The sequence below is a fragment of the Pseudophryne corroboree genome, chromosome 1 (assembly GCF_028390025.1).
Source record: "Pseudophryne corroboree isolate aPseCor3 chromosome 1, aPseCor3.hap2, whole genome shotgun sequence".
Lineage (NCBI taxonomy): Eukaryota > Metazoa > Chordata > Amphibia > Anura > Myobatrachidae > Pseudophryne > Pseudophryne corroboree.
In genome coordinates, this window is record NC_086444.1 from 410984589 (window position 1) to 410998648 (window position 14060).

Genomic DNA, 14060 nt, shown 5'->3' on the forward strand with positions numbered 1-14060 from the left:
CTCCCAGAAAACGGTCAGTTGACACCCATAGATGCAATCTTCCTGTCAATCTCCTTGCGATCGGTTGTGTGAATGGATTCTTCGCTAGAAGCATTGCACAGCAACGATGCTGTGTGTACCCGTACGACGCGCGTGTGCATTGCAGTGCATAGTCATGCACAGTTTTGCCGTTTTTCTAACTGATCGCTGCGCTGCGAAAATCGGCAGCGAGTGATCAACTCAGAAAGACCCCCTATATGAAGAAATTACATGTGCAGAGAGAATTAAATGTGGGTGGGGTGTGCCCAAACTGAAATCTAAGTTGCAGTGTAAAAATAAAGCTATGTAACATTTGTGGGCTACATGCAAAAGCAGCCAGTATTTACCCTGCCCCCCCCCCCAAAAAAAAACCCACAAATAAATAAATCTAAATATATATAAACATGTTTGCTCCTCTTGTATTGTAATATAATTTATTCCGAATGCAAAGTTACCTGCACTTTTCTCATACGTCCTAGAGAATGCTGGGGATGCTTCAAGAACCATGGGGTATAGACGGGATCCGCAGGAGACATGGGCAGACTCCATACTTGCCTACTCTCCCGGAACGGCCGGGAGGCTCCCGAAAATCGGGTGACCCTCCCGGCCCCCCGGAAGAGCAGGCAAGTCTCCCGATTCGCGGGGGTCCCCCCTGCCCGTCCGCCCACTTAGTGTGTAAAGTGGGCGGTCCGGGCAGTCGATGACGCGATTCTTGCTGAATTCCATCATCATAGCCACGCCCCCTGCAGTGTAATGCCGGTGATCGCGGCATTACAGAGTGGGGGCGTGGCTTAAATGAGGTGTCATCGTGACCCCGCCCTTGCTCCGCCCCCATCCCGCCTCCGGTCCACCCCCTCCTCTTCGTCACAGTCTCCCCTGCCCGCCCTGTGAGCCGACCTGGCTGCTCTCCCGCAGAGAGCAGCCAGAATGTCGGTAACTATGGCACACTCAGAGGCGAATTGGCCATAGGGCTTATAGGGAAGATTCCCGGTGGGCCGACGCACCCGTGGGGTCTGTTTCGTGTGAGGACATGTGGTCCTATTTATAGACATAATGAATAAGATGCAAAATAATTTGCATATATGAAAATTACTTTGCCACTTAGTCTGTGATTGCAGATGGTCTAGTGTGTGCTCTGTGTGCCTGCTTGACTGACATATAAGATTGAGTGAATAGTGATTGGGATACAGTTGGTGTAATAAGCAAGAAAATATCTTTCTAAATAATTAGTTTCCTAAATTCTAAAGATGTATCATATAATGTGCTCATAATATTTAATTTTATTTCCTTTTAACTTCCCCCTTGATGCTAGACATGCCCACTCTCTGGAAAGTCTTGGGGGGAGGGTGCTGCTGCCATGGCCTATGGCTATACCTTACACCTCTGGTGCTGCCCATGTGGGGCCACTAGTACAAATTTTTCCAGGGCCGCTTTTTGTTCCCAATCCGCCCCTGGGCACACTATAAGACTTTGAATGGGTGTGAACTGGCTCCTCCCTCTATGCCCCTCCTCCAGACTCCAGTTAGATTCTGTGCCCAGTGAGACTGGATGCACACTAAGGAGCTCTCCAGAGTTTCTCAGGAAAATACTTTATTAGGTTTGTTATTTTCAGGGAGACCTGCTGGCAACAGGCTCCCTGCATCGTAGGACTGAGGGGAGAGAAGCAGACCTAATTCTTAAGAGTTCAAGGGCTCTGCTTCTTAGGCTACTGGACACCATTAGCTCCAGAGGGTTCGATCACTTGGTACACCTAGCTGCTTGTTCCCGGAGCCGCGCCGTCACCCCCCTCACAGAGCCAGAAGATTGAAGCCGGGTGAGTATGAGAAGAACGGAAGACTTCAGTGACGGCAGAAGACGCGTCTGAGATCACGGCACTGCAGGGCGCAGGGGGGGGGGGGGGGCGCCCTGGGCAGCATGGGGGGACCTCAGACAGCACTGACATAGAAGTTAACATAACCCACACAGCTCTGAGCAGCGCCATTTTTTCTCTTCACAGAAGGCTGCAGAGACGCTGGCCGTGACCTCCACACTGTGCAAGTAACAGGGTGCAAAACGGGGGGGTTGCACTGAAAATTTGGTGATTTATTTTATATGAAAAAAGCGCCAGCAGGTCTGGGCAGTCTTATTACTGGCCTCAGTACCGGGATAGACGCTGGGTGTGAGCTGGCAGAACTCTCTCTGTGTCTCTCTGGCAGGCTTTAGTGTGGGTCTGTCTCCTATAGCCCCAGTGTGGTTGTGTCGGTACGTGTGTGTGTGTGTCGACATGTCTGAGGCTGAATGCTCTTCCCAGGAGGAGGCTGGAGTGGGGACAGGCAATTCTGTGAGAGTGGCAGTGTCGGCACCGCCGACAGGTGCAGGGCCGTCTTAACAGCAGTGTGGGCCCCTGGGCACAGCAATACACTGGGGCCCCTACTCGTCCTCCAGCGGTAGGGGTGAGGGGTGCTATCAGCGGTGGTAGGGGGTGTTCTATCTTCCGCACAGCATGTAGGACCTGGAGCAGTAATTTATGCTAATTACTCCTTTACTGAACAGATGGGGCGCGATGGAGAACACTAAACTGTAGAAGGAGGCATTGGGCTGAATGAAGGGGCCCCGGTACATGACTTCCAGGGTGGTATGGGGTGTTTAATACATAAGGGAGGGGTAGATAGTGGAGTGGGCTTAATTTTCATCATTTTCTGGTGAGAGAACAGCTTACTTGACTGCAGATATCTCAAGTTCCTTAGCTTTGAATGGGATAAAAAAAAAACTAGAGAGTCCCACCTGTTAGGAGGTTCTGGGGACTTGGGGATCAGAGTTCAGGAACCAGAGCAATCCACCAACAAATATATAAAACTGCATATTAGGCATGTGGAGCTGGAGCAGGGACCTGCTGCTGGAAGGCTGATATCTCTGGTTCTGGGCATAGTAGAGACAAGCTGCCAGTGTCCACCGAAAGTGGAGAGTCACAGATTTTGAAATGTATCCTCAGAAAAACTCTAAGTCATACAGAGCCCGAGATATCTGGCTGGGAAGAGCAATTAACAGGCTTGGATGGGGACCACTGCTTTGAAGTCCGATATCTCTGGTTCCCCAGGGCCGATTTTCAAAAATCTGGTACCCCTGGAAAGAGGGGACTCTCAGCTATCAGCCTAGAGCCCTTATACTCCTGGGGCCCTTGGGCAAGAGCCCATTGAGCCCATACGAAAAGACGGCCCTGGACAGGTGACTGGGTGAATATGTTAAGTGTTTTAAACGCAAATGTGACTAAGTTAGCTAAGAGATTTGATAAATCTGAGTCTAAGAACCAGACATGGAGGAAATCCATGGAAGATGCTTTGTCACAGGCCCAGGCTCCTTCGGGGTCACAGAAACCGCCATATACCCAGATAGCAGATACAGATACCGACACGGACTCTGATTCCAGTGTCGACTATAGTGATCCAGGTTACATCCAAAACTGGCTAAGAGTATTCAGTACATGATTTTGGCAATAAAAGATGTTTTACATATCACTGAGGACCCCGCTGTTCCTGATACTAGGGTCTGTATGTATAAAGGGAAGAAACCTGAGGTAACGTTTCCTCCCTCTCATGAGCTGAACGCACTTTTTGAAAAAGCTTGGGAAAATCCTGAGAAAAGGATACATGTTCCCAAAAGAATTCCAGTGGCATATCTGTTCCATTCTGGGGACAGGGAAAGGTGGGAGTCAATCCCCACGGTAGACAAAGCTTTATCGCGTCTATCTAAAAAGGTGGCGCTTCCGTCTCCTGACACGGCAGCCCTAAAGGATCCTGTGGATCGTAAGCAGGAAAATACACTGAAATCTATTTCTCTGACGTCCTAAGTGGATGCTGGGACTCCGTAAGGACCATGGGGATTAGCGGCTCCGCAGGAGACTGGGCACAACTAAAGAAAGCTTTAGGACTACCTGGTGTGCACTGGCTCCTCCCACTAAGACCCTCCTCCAGACCTCAGTTAGATTCTTGTGCCCGGCTGAGCTGGATGCACACTAGGGGCTCTCCTGAGCTCCTAGAAAGAAAGTATATTTAGGTTTTTTATTTTACAGTGAGATCTGCTGGCAACAGACTCACTGCAGCGAGGGACTAAGGGGAGAAGAAGCGAACCTACCTAACAGGTGGTAGTTTGGGCTTCTTAGGCTACTGGACACCATTAGCTCCAGAGGGATCGACCGCAGGACCCGACCTTGGTGTTCGTTCCCGGAGCCGCGCCGCCGTCCCCCTTACAGAGCCAGAAGCATGAAGAGTCCGGAAAATCGGCGGCAGAAGACTTCGGTCTTCACCAAGGTAGCGCACAGCACTGCAGCTGTGCGCCATTGCTCCTCATGTACACCTCACACTCCGGTCACTGATGGGTGCAGGGCGCTGGGGGGGGCGCCCTGAGGGCAATATATGACACCTTTGCTGGCAAATCTACATCATATATAGTCCTAGAGGCTATATAGATGTAAAATTACCCCTGCCAGTATTCCAGAAAAAGCGGGAGAAAGTCAGTTGAAAAAGGGGCGGGGCTTCTCCCTCAGCACACTGGCGCCATTTTCTCTTCACAGTGCAACTGGAAGACAGCTCCCCAGGCTCTCCCCTGTAGTTTTCAGGCTCAAAGGGTTTAAAAGAGAGGGGGGGCACTAAATTTAGGCGCAATATATGTATACAAGCAGCTATTTGGGGAAAAATCACTCAGTTATAGTGTTAATTCCTGCATTATATAGCGCTCTGGTGTGTGCTGGCATACTCTCTCTCTGTCTCCCCAAAGGACTTTGTGGGGTCCTGTCCTCAGTCAGAGCATTCCCTGTGTGTGTGTGCGGTGTGTCGGTACGGCTGTGTCGACATGTTGGATGAGGAAGGTTACGTGGAGGCGGAGCAGAGGCCGATAAATGGGATGTCGCCCCCTGTGGGGCCGACACCAGAGTGGATGGATAGGTGGAAGGTATTAACCGACAATGTCAACTCCTTACATAAAAGGCTGGATGACGTAACAGCTGTGGGACAGCCGGCTTCTCAGCCTGCGCCTGCCCAGGCGTCTCAAAGGCCATCAGGGGCTCAAAAAACGCCCGTTACCTCAGATGGCAGACACAGATGTCGACACGGAGTCTGACTCCAGTGGCGACGAGGTTGAGACATATACACAGTCCACTAGGAACATCCGTTACATGATCTCGGCAATGAAAAATGTGTTACGCATTTTCTGACATGAACCCAAGTACCACATAAAAGGGGTTTTATATTTGGGGAGAAAAAGCAGCCAGTGTTTTGTTCCCCCATCAGATGAATGAATGAAGTGTGTAAAGAAGCGTGGTTTCCCCCGATAAGAAACTGTTAATTTCTAAAAAGTTACTGATGGCGTACCCTTTCCCGCCAGAGGATAGGTCACGTTGGGAGATATCCCTTAGGGTGGATAAGGCGCTCACACGTTTGTCAAAAGGTGGCACTGCCGTCTTAGGATACGGCCACCTTGAAGGAACCTGCTGATAAAAAGCAGGAGGCGATCCTGAAGTCTGTATTTACACACTCAGGTTATATACTGAGACCTGCAATTGCCTCAGCATAAATAGGGCTGCTGCAGCGTGGTCTGATACCCTGTCAGATAATATTAATACGCTAAGACAGGGATAATATTTTGCTAACATTGAGCATATTTAAGACGTTGTCTTATATATAAAGGATGCACAGAGGGATATTTGCCGGCTGGCATCCAGAATTAATGCAATGTCCATTCTGCCAGGAGGGTATTAGAAACCCGGCAGTGGACAGGTGATGCTGCCTGTAAAAGGCACATGGAGATTCTGCCTTATAAGGGTGAGGAATTGTTTGGGGATGGTCTCTGGGACCTCGTATCCACAGCAACAGCTGGGAAGAAAATTTTTTACCTCAGGTTTCCTCACAGCCTAAGAAAGCACCGTATTTTCAGGTACAGTCCTTTCGGCTTCAGAAAAGCAAGCGGGTCAAAGGCGCTTCCTTTCTGCACAGAGACAAGGGAAGAAGGAAAAAAGCTGCACCAGCAGCCAGTTCCCAGGATCAAAAATCTTCCCCCGCTTCCTCTGAGTCCACCGCATGACGCTGGGGCTCCACAGGTGGAGACAGGTGCGGTAGGGGCGCGTCTTGGGAACTTCAGGGACCAGTGGGCTTGCCCACAGGTGGATCTCTAGGTTCTGCAAATAGTATCACAGGGATACAGGCTGGAGTTCGAGGCGACTCCCCCTCGCCGTTACCTCACATCAGCCTTGCCGGCTGCCCTCGGAGAAAGGTAGTACTGGCGGCAATTCACAAGCTGTACTTCCAGCAGGTGAAAGCAAGGTACCCCTCCTTCAACAAGGCCGGGGTTACTATTCCAAAATGTTGTGGTACCGAAACCAGACTGTTCGGTGAGACCCATTCTAAAATTGAAAGCCTTGAACACTTATATACGAAGGTTTAAGTTCAAAATGGAATCGCTCAGGGCGATTATTGCAAGCCTGGAGAATTTCATGGTATCACTGGACATCAAGGATGATTACCTGCATGTCCCTATTTACCCTCTTCACCAGGAGTACCTCAATATTGTGGTACAGGATTGTCATTACCAATTCCAGACGTTGCCGTTGGTCTGTCCCCGGCACCGAGATATTTACCAAGGTAATGGCCGAAATAATTATCCCGTACTTGGACGATCTCCTTATAAAGGCGAGGTCCAGGGAGCAGTTGTTCGTCGGAGTAGCACTATCTCGGGAAGTGCTACAACAGCACGGCTGGATTCTGAATATTCCAAAGTCGCAGCTGGTTCCTACGACGCGTCTACTGTTCCTGGGTATGGTTCTGGACACAGAACAGGATAAAAAGGGTTTCTCCCGGAGGAGAAGTCCAAGGAGTTGTTGTCTCTAGACAGAGACCTCCTAATACGTATACAGGTGTCGGTGCATCAATGCACGCGAGCCCTGGGAAAGATGGTAGCTTCTTACGAAGAAATTCCATTCGCCAGGTCCCATGCAAGGATTTTCCAGTGGGATCTGTTGGACAAGTGGTCCGGGTCGCATCTTCAGATGCATCGGCGGATAACCCTGTCTCCAAGGGTCAGGGTGTCGCTGTTGTGGTGGCTGCAGAGTGCTCATCTTCTAGGGGGCCGCAGATTCGGCATACAGGACTGGGTCCTGGTGAACACGGATGCCAGCCTTCGAGGCTGGGGGGCAGTCACACAGGGAAGGAACTTCCAAGGCTATGGAAAAGTCAGGAGACTTCCCTACACATAAATATTCTGGAACTGAGGACCATTTACAATGCCCTAAGTCAGGCTAGACCCCTGCTTCAACACCGGCCGGTGCTGATCCAGTCAGACAACATCACGGCGGTCGCTCATGTAAACCGACAGGGCGGCACAAGAAGCAGGATGGCGATGGCAGAAGCCACAAGGATTCTCCGATGGGCGGAAAATCATGTGTTAGCACTGTCAGCAGTGTTCATTCCCGGAGTGGACAACTAAGAAACCTCCACCCGGGAGAGTGGGGACTTCATCCAGAAGTCTTCCAAATGATTGTACACCGTTGGGAAAGGCCACAGGTGGACATGATGGCGTCCCGCCTCAACTAAAAGTTACAAAGATATTGCGCCAGGTCAAGGACCCTCAGGCGATAGCTGTGGACGCTCTGGTAACACCGTGGGTGTACCAGTCGGTGTATGTGTTCCCTTCTCTGCCTCTCTTACCCAGGGTAATGAGAATATTAAGAAGGAGAGGAGTAAGAACTATACTCATTGTTCCGGGTTGGCCAAGAAGAGCTTGGTAACCAGAACTCCAAGAAATGATCTCAGAGGACCCATGGCCTCTGCCGCTCAGACAGGACCTGCTGCAGCAGGGGGCCTGTCTGTTCCAAGACTTACCGCGGCTGCGTTGACGGCATGACGGTTGAACGCCGGATCCTGAAGGAAAAGGGAATTCCAGAGGAAGTTATCCCTACGCTATTTGAAGCTAGGAAAGAAGTGAACGCAAACCATTATCACCGCATATGGCGGAAATATGTTGCGTACTGTGAGGCCAGGAAGGCCCCAAAGGAGAAATTTCAGCTAGGTCGATTTCTGCACTTCCTACAGTCAGAGGTGACTATGGGCCTAAAATTGGGTTCCATTAAGGTCCAGATTTCGGCTCTATCGATTTTCTTCCAAAATTGAACTGGCTTCACTGCTTGAAGTTCAGACTTTTTTTTATGTAAACTGTTTTTATTAAGGCAGCAGACAAAAACAATAGTACAATACATTTCCCAAAATAGGAGACAAAATCAACACATGGGGGTATATGCAATTGCGGTCGAATTCCCGAAATTGTCGAATTTCGGGTCATTTTCGACCAAAAAAAAAAATCGCCTATGCAATTCAGTGCTTTCCGACCAAAAAACGGACTTTCAAAATTCGACTTTTTGAAATTCGACTTTTTGCAAATTCGACTTTTCTGCAATGATACAAGTGCTGCAATTCGACCAAAGCATATTCAATTCAAGTTTGGAAATTCGACAGCAGTGCTTTTAGACAGCAAATTCGTCATTTTCAATCCGCCACACTTTGGAGGGTGAAAACAAATAAAAAAAAATTAAACATGTTTTTTTTTGTGTTTTTTGGGGGGGGAATAGCAGATCTATTTATATTAGAAGGGATTAGGTACTTTTTTTTTTTTTTTTGGAGGCACAAATATTATTTATATATTTTTTAAAATATATTTTTTTTTTTTTTATGCTGGAACGGTGAAATCATAAAAAAAAATGGCGTGGGGTCCCCCCTCCAAAGCATAACCAGCCTCGGGCTCTTCGAGCTGGTCCTGGTTCTAAAAATGCGGGGAAAAAATTGACAGGGGATCCCCCGTATTTTTAAAACCAGCACCGGGCTCTGCGCCTGGTGCTGGTGCCAAAAATACGGGGGACAAAAAGAGTAGGGGTCCCCCGTATTTTTAACACCAGCATCGGGCTCCACTAGCTGGACAGATAATGCCACAGCCGGGGGTCACTTTTATGCCGTGCCCTGCGGCCGTGGCATTAAATATCCAACTAGTCACCCCTGGCCGGGGTACCCTGGGGGAGTGGGGACCCCTTCAATCAAGGGGTCCCCCCCCCCCAGCCACCCAAGGGCCAGGGGTGAAGCCCGAGGCTGTCCCCCCCCATCCAATGGGCTGCGGATGGGGGGGCTGATAGCCTTTTGTGATAATAAAAAGATATTGTTTTTTCCAGTAGTACTACAAGTCCCAGCAAGCCTCACCCGCAAGCTGGTACTTGGAGAACCACAAGTACCAGCATGCGGGAGAAAAACGGGCCCGCTGGTACCTGTAGTACTACTGGGAAAAAAATACCCAAATAAAAACAGGACACACACACCGTCGACAGTAAAACTTTATTTCATACGTCGACACACACATACTTACCTATGTTCACACGCCGACATCGGTCCTCTTCTCCATGTAGAATCCACGGATACCTGAAAAGAAAAGATCAATATACTCACCTCAGCCATGGTCCAGAGATAAATCCACGTACTTGGCAAAAAAACAAACCGAACACCCGCTCCATGCCGGACTGAAAGGGGTCCCATGCTGACACATGGGACACCTTTCCACGAATGAGACCTGTCAGTGACAGCTGTCACAGAAAGGTCTCTAAGCCAATCAGGAAGCGCAACTTCGTTGCGCTCACCTGATTGGCTGTGCGCTGTCTGTACTGTGACAGCACATCGCATAGCCGCTCCATTACTTTCAATGGTGGGAACTTAGCGGCTAGCGGTAAGGTCACCCGCCGGTCAGCGGCTGACCGGCGGGTGACCCCACCGCTACCCGCAAAGTTCCCACCATTGAAAGTAATGGAGCGGCTTTGCGATGTGCTGTCACAGTACAGACAGCGCACAGCCAATCAGGTGAGCGCCACGGAAGTAGCGCTTCCTGATTGGCTGAAGGGACGTCGGTGACAGGAGTCACGTGATGTCCCGGCATTCGGGAGAAGGGGGTCTGATGTGAAAGCATTGGACCCCTTTCTAGTCCGGTATGGAGCGGGTTTTTGCGTGTTTTTTTTTTTAAACAAGTACGTGGATTTTACTCTCTGGACGTGGATTTATCTCTGGACGCTGGAAGGTGAGTATAATTTTTTCACAGGTACCCTCGGATCGTCGGAGACCGTGGCAGTCGGCGTGTCAACATAGGTAAGTATGTGTGTGTCGGTAGTGTGTAATAAAGTTTTACTATCAAGGTGTGTGTGTCCTGTTTTTATTTGGGTATTTTTTTCCCAGTAGTACTACAGGTACCAGCGGACCCGTTTTTCTCCCGCATGCTGGTACTTGTGGTTCTCCAAGTACCAGCTTGCGGGGGAGGCTTGCTGGGACTTGTAGTACTGCTGGAAAAAACAATATCTTTTTATTATCACAAAAGGCTATCAGCCCCCCCCATCCGCAGCCCATTGGATGGGGGGGGACAGCCTCGGGCTTCACCCCTGGCCCTTGGGTGGCTGGGGGGGGGGGGACCCCTTGATTGAAGGGGTCCCCACTCCCCCAGGGTACCCCGGCCAGGGGTGACTAGTTGGATATTTAATGCCACGGCCGCAGGGCACGGCATAAAAGTGACCCCCGGCTGTGGCATTATCTGTCCAGCTAGTGGAGCCCGATGCTGGTGTTAAAAATACGGGGGACCCCTACTCTTTTTGTCCCCCGTATTTTTGGCACCAGCACCAGGCGCAGAGCCCGGTGCTGGTTTTAAAAATACGGGGGATCCCTGGCCAATTTTTCCCCTGCATTTTTAGAACCAGGACCAGCTCGATGAGCCCGAGGCTGGTTATGCTTTGGAGGGGGGACCCCACGCCATTTTTTTTCCGGGTTTTTCACGTTTTTTTACCGTTTTTTAAAATCGCGGCAAAATCCGCCAAATCGGCCGATTTTCGCCCGCGACTCTGGCGAATCCGTTTTTCATTGAATATGGTGAATTCCGGAAGCCACCTTCCGGGATTCACCTGTCGAATTGAGTCGAATTAAAAAACGGCGAAAATTGCCGCGAATTCGACCGCAATTGCATATACCCAATAGTATGTATATCAATGAGATACATGTAAAGCTCCTAAGGCATAAAAAAAAAAGGAAAGAAAAATTGTCTGCTTTTCAATAGCATAATAAACATGAAAAAACAAACGTCATAACAAAACAGCTGAGGTTAATATAGAAAGGAAGAGAGAGATAGAAAAGAAATGAAAAGAAAGAAAGGGAGAAGCCGTGTAAAAGGTAGTGTTAGATGAGGAAATTTGCAGAGAAGGGATGAGTCCTATGAGTGAATAGCGGGAGGGTTATTCCAGTTAAAGTTGCAAAACATGTTAAGTATATGCCTGGAATGAATAATGGTAGACAGTCTAGTTAAACATGAAAGACCGATATATAGGCGACTCCTTGAAAACATACCAGGGAGCCCAAATGGCTGTAAAGTTGGTGGTTTTTCCTATTGAAAAGGAGACAAGGTCTTCCATATCTAAAAAGTAGTCAATCTTTTTAAACCATAGTTTAATCGAAGGCGGTAAGGCGGATCTCCAAAGAGTCGGAATAACCGCCTTAGCAGCATTGCTAAGATGTCTCAGCAGGGAGTATTTGTAGGAATGTACACCCACCGAGGTGAGGTTGAGAAGCCAAAACTCTGGGTCTCTAGGAACTACATCCCCTACTATCAGTTCGGAGCATTTAAATACTTCCCTCCAAAACGGGGTCATAAGAGGGCAGTCCCACCAAATGTGTAAAAAGCTCCCTGGGGCACCTTTACATCTCCAGCAAAGATTTGAGAGAGAGGGAAACATTTTATTGAGGACAAGGGGAGTCCTATACCACCTATATATGAGCTTGAAAAGAGTCTCCATAGTTGATAAACATAAGGAGCTCGCCTGGGTGTTACGAAATATGGTGTCCCAATTGGCCCGTGTAGCTAATCCCGGCATTTCCCTCTCCCAGGAAGTCATGAAGGTAGGGGGCTGCGGAAATAGGTTCTCAATAAGAAGCACATATATTTGAGAGATGGTGTGTGTAGGAGATCTAGGAGAGACACAAATTTTTTCAAAAGAGGTAAGATCCCTAGTTATATCAGGGAGGTTCCTGGAGGATGTTATGAAATGATGAACCTGAAGGAACTTCCAAAAACCGGAGCTAGGTATATTCCAGAGAGATTGAATATCCGAAAATGACCGCACCTTGCCCGAACTCACCAGCTGACCGACCCTAAAAATCCCAGCCTCCGCCCATGGAGCAAAGGCCGTCTCATGGAGACCTGGAATAAATTCGGGATTATATAGAAAGGAAGTTAAGGGAGACCATTTGGAGGATATATGGCTTCCAGACCTCAGTTTGTTCCACAGCTTGAGCGTGGGGGAGACTGTGGGGTGAGTAACCCTTGGAAGGATAGGCAACCATGGTACGACCTCAATATGATGTTGGAGACATCCCTCCTCCAGAAGCACCCATTGTTTACAGTCTTTGGCACGCGTCCATTCTAAAATCCTAGTCAACTGTACTGCATGGTAATAGCTGGGAATATGTGGGAGCTGTTGTCCACCCTGGTGTTTTCTCCAAAATAGGATATCGTGTTTAAATCTAGGTGCGTTGCAACCCCAAACAAAGGCGCGAATGAGATTCTGGACGTCCCGAAACCACAGGAGAGGGATGTGTATAGGGAGAGTTTGAAGAAAGAATAAAATCCTAGGGAGGGCATTCATTTTGACTACGTTAATTCTACCAAACCACGATAGTCGTAATTTCTTCCACCTCTGGAAGTCCATACGGAGCTTCGTCAATAAAGGGCTAAAATTCAAGGAGAAAAGTTTGGATAAGTCGTTGGAGAGTAAAATCCCCAAATACTTTAATTTGTGGTCATGCCAGGCAAAAGGGAAGGAGCACTTTAAACCCACAATCACACCGGGGGAGGTGGTCAGGTTCATGGCAATAGATTTGGAATAATTTATCTTAAAATTAGAAAGGGCTCCGAACTTATCAAATTCAAACATCAGATTCGGTAGTGAGGTGACCGGATTCGAGATTAAAGCGAGTAAGTCGTCGGCATATAAAGCCAATTTGTATTCGGTCCCCCTCACCACCAAACCAGAGACGTTGGGGTTAGCCCTAATGCTTCTGGCCAAAGCTTCCATGCATAGAACAAAAAGTAGCGGGGATAGTGGGCAGCCCTGTCGTGTGCCATTGGAGATTGAAAAGGAATCGGATAGGTAGCCATTAACCCTAATTTTAGCAGATGGTGAAGTATAAAGAGATAAGATTCTATGGAGACAGGCGTTGCCAAGCCCTAGATGCCTCAAGACGCCAGACAGGAAGTCCCAGTCCACCCTGTCAAAAGCTTTTTCAGCATCGGTCGACAGCAGGATCGAGGGGGACGAAGCCCGGCCAGCGTAGTGAATCATATTAAGCACTTTAGAGGTGTTGTCTCTGGCCTCTCGGCCTAAGACAAATCCGGCCTGGTCTCCATGAATCAAACCGGGCAATAATGTTTTGAGGCGATTTGCAATTAATTTGGCAAAGAGTTTTATGTCTATATTCAGTAGCGAGATCGGCCGGTAGCTAGAGCAGAGACTGGGATCTTTGCCCTCTTTGGGTAAAACTATAATATGGGCTTCAAGGGATTGTGGGGAGAAATGTGAGTGTTCTGATATAGTATTAAAGGCTCTCGTGAGAAGAGGGGTTAATTTCTCCTTGAAAGCCTTATAATAGGCAATAGTATACCCATCAGGGCCAGGACTTTTGCTGTTGGGTGAGGAATCAATAACTTTAGCAACCTCCTCATAAGAAAAGGGGGCTTCCAAACCGTCTATCTCATCTTTGGACATTGACGGGAAGTCTAGAGTCCTTAAGTAGTCAGATATAGCTGCTCGGTGAGATAGCCTATCTGTCCGTCCAGAAGGCCCAGAAAGATTGTATAAAGTGGAGTAGAAGGTCCGAAAGGCCTTGGCAATGTGGAGTGTCTCGTGTTGGGGTTGTCCGCGACTATCTTTAATAGAATGAATAAAGGTGAGTGCACGTTGCTCTCTAAGAGCTTTGGCCAATAGTTTCCCAGGTTTGTTGCCCCATTGGTAGTAT